Source organism: Electrophorus electricus, unplaced genomic scaffold (genome assembly GCF_041902795.1).
Source record: "Electrophorus electricus isolate QZ-2024a unplaced genomic scaffold, ASM4190279v1 Scaffold88, whole genome shotgun sequence".
Lineage (NCBI taxonomy): Eukaryota > Metazoa > Chordata > Actinopteri > Gymnotiformes > Gymnotidae > Electrophorus > Electrophorus electricus.
The window spans coordinates 137432-142500 of record NW_027658805.1 but is presented as its reverse complement, the minus strand read 5'-3'; the positions used below and the strand labels follow the sequence as shown (position 1 = coordinate 142500).

Genomic DNA, 5069 nt, shown 5'->3' with positions numbered 1-5069 from the left:
GTCTTTGAACCGCGGCCCTCCGCGCCCGCCCCGTCCGACCCCTCGAAAGGGGTGGAACTCACGTAGCGTGGGCCAAGCCCTAGGTACCTGCCGGGGGTCCCCCTGAGACTCCTTTCTGAGAGAGAGAAGCAGGGGAACCGGCTGCGCCACCCACCACCACCACGCCCCAGGACGCCGGTGGGCGGACGAACACAGGAAGGGCCATGGCCTGCCCCACGAGGAGCAGCGCTCGCAACCCCCCCCGGAAAGTCCGCTCGTCAGCGAGCAAGGGGACGGGGATGAATGACAAGGACAACAAAATAGGAAAACCCCTCGCGGTGGACGGAGGCAGCGGCCGTGCGAGCGAGAGGGAGGGCGCGGGACGGACCCGTACGACCCGCTCGACTCGCAGGCGCTTCTCCTGCCGGCAAGGTGAGGGGAAACCGGCCTTCGCCCGACGAGCGGGGACGCCGAGTTTTTTGAACGACGCGTCTCTCGCGCTGGAACCCAGAGAATACCGGGGCCTGCGGGGGGGGGGTGCTGAAGGACGACGCGGAGGAAGAGGCGGAGGACGAGGAAGGGGTGGGAGGGACTAGGCTCCTCCTTTATGCCTTCTGTCCAGCCTGACCTGCAAGCGACCACGTGTAACAGCAACCCCGAAGACCCTTTCGACCCTGGGCCCCGACGCGGGGGGACGGCGAAGTCGAGGGGGTCGGGAGAGGAGGCACGCCGGACAGCGTTACCCGTTAATGATCCTTTCGCAGGTTCACCTACGAAAACCTTGTTACGACTTTTACTTCCTCTAGATAGTCAAGTTTGATCGACTTCTCGGCGCTCCGCCAAGGCCCGCGAGGAGCCCCGGCGGGGCCGATCCGAGGACCTCACTAAACCATCCGATCGGTAGTAGCGACGGGCGGTGTGTACAAAGGGCAGGGACTTAATCAACGCGAGCTTATGACCCGCGCTTACTGGGAATTCCTCGTTCATGGGGAATAATTGCAATCCCCAGTCCCCATCACGAATGGGGTTCAGCGGATTACCCGCACCTCTCGGTGTAGGGTAGGCACACGCTGATCCAACCATTGTGGCGCGCGTGCAGCCCCGGACATCTAAGGGCATCACAGACCTGTTATTGCTCCATCTCGCGTGGCTGAACGCCACTTGTCCCTCTAAGAAGTTTGACGCCGACCGCGGAGGGCCGCGTAACTATTTAGCATGCCGGAGTCTCGTTCGTTATCGGAATTAACCAGACAAATCGCTCCACCAACTAAGAACGGCCATGCACCACCACCCACAGAATCGAGAAAGAGCTATCAATCTGTCAATCCTTTCCGTGTCCGGGCCGGGTGAGGTTTCCCGTGTTGAGTCAAATTAAGCCGCAGGCTCCACTCCTGGTGGTGCCCTTCCGTCAATTCCTTTAAGTTTCAGCTTTGCAACCATACTCCCCCCGGAACCCACAGACTCGTGGTTTCCCTCACGCTGCCCGGCGGGTCATGGGAATAACGCCGCCGGATCGCGGGTCGGCATAGTTTACGGTCGGAACTACGACGGTATCTGATCGTCTTCGAACCTCCGACTTTCGTTCTTGATTAATGAAAACATTCTTGGCAAATGCTTTCGCTTTCGTCCGTCTTGCGCCGGTCCAAGAATTTCACCTCTAGCGGCGCAATACGAATGCCCCCGGCCGTCCCTCTTAATCATGGCCCTGGTTCAGGAAACCCACAAAATAGAACCGGAGTCCTATTCCATTATTCCTAGCTCAGGTATTCAGGCGAGAAGCGGGCCCGCTTTGAACACTCTAATTTTTTCAAAGTAAACGCTCCGAGCCCCGTCCGGACACCCAGCCAAGGGCATCCGGGGGGCACCGGGAGACAGGGTCTGAGACAGGCGGTGGCACGCCTCGCGGCGGACCGCCAGCCCACTCCCGACATCCAACTACGAGCTTTTTAACTGCAGCAACTTTAATATACGCTATTGGAGCTGGAATTACCGCGGCTGCTGGCACCAGACTTGCCCTCCAATGGGTCCTCACCCATGGGTTTAGGATACGCTCATTCCGATTACAGGGCCTCGAAAGAGACCTGTATCGTTATTTTTCGTCACTACCTCCCCGTGTCGGGAATGGGTAATTTGCGCGCCTGCTGCCTTCCTTGGATGTGGTAGCCGTTTCTCAGGCTCCCTCTCCGGAATCGAACCCTGATTCCCCGTTACCCGTGGTCACCATGGTAGCCGACTATGGTACCATCGAAAGTTGATAGGGCAGACATTCGAATGAGACGTCGCCGCCGCGGAGGGCGCGCGATCGGCCCGAGGTTATCTAGAGTCACCAAAGCGGCCGGGGGGCCCGAGCCCCCCGGATGGGTTTTGGGTCTGATAAATGCACGCATCCCCCGAAGGGTCAGCGCTCGTTTGCATGTATTAGCTCTAGAATTACCACAGTTATCCGAGTAACGTGTGGAGCGATCAAAGGAACCATAACTGATTTAATGAGCCATTCGCAGTTTCACTGTACCGGCCGTGTGCACTTAGACCTGCATGGCTTAATCTTTGAGACAAGCATATGTTACTGGCAGGATCAACCAGGTAGTTTGCACCGTGGTCTGGGATGAACCACGAGTGACATCCGCCTCCCCTTCCGGGGGCTAGGAAGCAGCGGGTTGTAAGTGCGTGCGCCGTCAGGTCCAGACGCCATACAGGGCTACCCAGGACAGCTTCCGCGGCCAGTGTAAACGTGCTCGCGCACCGCCCTCTGGCCTTCGGACGCCGACCTCTCACCTTGATGCAAAGCTGTCCCATCCGGTCATGCCCGCACCGTACCCCGTCCACCTCCTCCGGAGGTGCGGACGGCCGACTCCAGGTGCTTTCGGCGTTCCCTCTCTTCACGCCGTTTTGATTTTCGTGGGCCGCTGGTGGGGGGACAAGGGAAAGACCTCGTCGAATTCCCTCCCCCCTAGCCTCGCTCAACCTACGTTTCGTGATGTAACCAAGAAGAGTGATTCGTGGGCCCAGGTAGGTTTGAAGAGGAGGCCAACAAAGCAGGGCACTCCCTTCCTCCCAAACCACAGACACCAGTATAGGACAACTGAGTAGACAGACTGGCCGTCTGAGTCTCCCCCAGAGAGTTCTGGGATGGGTTACAAATAACCCCCACCCCCCATCAGAGGCTTGACCCGCTAGAACCAGGGAGGATCTGTCAAAACCGCTCTCCACATCAGAAGTTCTGGATCAGCCGGGGCTGGTCGGCAGACGTCCACCTAAGGCCGTGGCCTAACCCCGTGTGGGGGGATAGCGCTCGCACCCGTACACGTGGACACCCGCTCGTCAAATGGCTGGCTCCTCACTTACCGTAGGGGGAATGGTTTGCCTACCCCTGGCGGGTCTGGTACTCCACTCTACCAAACAAGGAAGCAACACACCAATAGACCCCTGCAACACCGGGCAGCTTTGGGCAGTGTCACTACACTCCTCCTTGTTCTTCACGTTCCTTCCGTGGTGATTTTTTTTTTTTTTTCGTGGCCATTGCCGTGCATGGCTTCCCCATCGCTTTGCATGCTCTCCATTGCCTCGTGCTGCTTCACCATTGGTCTCACCTGGAGACCGAAGCCGCTCTCCCAGTAACCCGATGGTACCTGGCCAGAAAACCCCGTGCCCGATTTCATCTAGGACAAGGGCCAAACCACAGACCGTGCCCGTCCAGGGTCAACCCCTGGTCGGACAGGCCTGGTGGGTCGATACCATGGATGTGGCAGGCCGACGAGAATCCACTGGTACATTTACAAACACGCCCACCCTGGTGGCATGGCTGTACGACCCATCGTCGAAGCACGCTGCGGCGGACTGAGCCATTGGATCCAGTTGCCTGGGCGTACACTCAGCCCAACAGACGCACTCGGGTCGGGGAGAGCAAAGCAGACTGTGTGCCTGGATGTGCCCACTTCCATAGGGGAATCGGCATGATGGTTCACTTAACCCGAGGAGGGCTCCCCTCGCGGGATAAGCACCCCCCTCGGGGGATGGGGGGGGGGGGGGGCATCCAGAGCACACCACTTTCCGGTAGGGGACAGGCGTTTGATCATGTGTCCGAGGGAGAGCTCCCCTTGCCGGCCGAACACCCCTCGGACTCCCCTTGGGCTTCCAGAGAACGCCACTGGATGAATTTAGTGCTTGGACCCCATTGATTCTCTTTGCTCTCCCATATACCCGACGGGACCTATTTGCAAAACCCCGTGCCAACCAGACCTCCAGGAAGGGGGCTGGCGGCTAACCATGCCCAGCAGGGTGCACCCTGGTCGGACACTTTGGGAGGGTCGAGAGCCTGGAAGTGCCACCCGGGGGAGTAATTCTGATTTCCGTTTTAATGCACTCAGGGACAGCCCGAGGACCTCTGTAGTGCACCTGAGGCGGACTGAGCCGTCGGGTCCAGGGGTCTGGAGTTCGGAACCTCCAGGGTTCACCTGGCTGTTCTCTTAGCCCGGCAGGGTGCACCCTGGTCGGACACTTTGGGAGGGTCGAGAGCCTGGATGTGCCACCCCGACGAGTAATGAGTTTTCCCTTCGTATCTCTTCCGGACCAGGTCCGATTCGCACGAAACTCGCTGGGCATGGCCAGGAGCGCCCCCTGCTGCCCACGCCACCGTCCCCGCGCTTCTACTCCCGAGGGCCGAGGAGACAGCGAAGCGTGGGTCGGGTCGCCTGCTTCCAGGGTCTCCCTGGTACTCTCCAGTCTCCCGAGTCCATCGGGTCCGACCTCGTATTTTTAGCCCAGACGGGGAATGAGAAAGGGGCCCCCGACCGCCCGAGGGCGGGCGCTCGCTTCTCAGCCTAGGAACGTCCGATTCCCCACGAAACTTTTACGCCAGACGTTCCTGGCAGCGAGCGCGTTCAAAGGTGACCCGCGCTGCTTCTCTCCTCCCAAGGGCCGAAGAGATATTCGTCTTCAAACCCGACCGGCCCTGTGTTTGCCGCCCCGGCGGTTTTAAAAAATCATAGCGTAAAAACGGTGGGTGCGCTTCGCCTGCCGCTTGGACAGCGTTAAACGGCAGCCCCGGCTCTTTCCAAAGGGCCCTCAACCGACTTTCTGCTCCCAAGGAG

At 59.5% G+C, this 5069-nt stretch overlaps 1 non-coding gene across 1 annotated transcript; it reads right to left on the bottom strand.

Annotated features, from left to right (window-relative positions):
• Positions 1-726: 726 nt before the first annotated feature.
• On the bottom strand, positions 727-2565 carry LOC145656715 (18S ribosomal RNA). Its single transcript, XR_014122311.1, has one exon. It is a non-coding gene; the product is annotated as an 18S ribosomal RNA (ribosomal RNA).
• Between the last annotated feature and the right edge of the window lie 2504 nt (positions 2566-5069).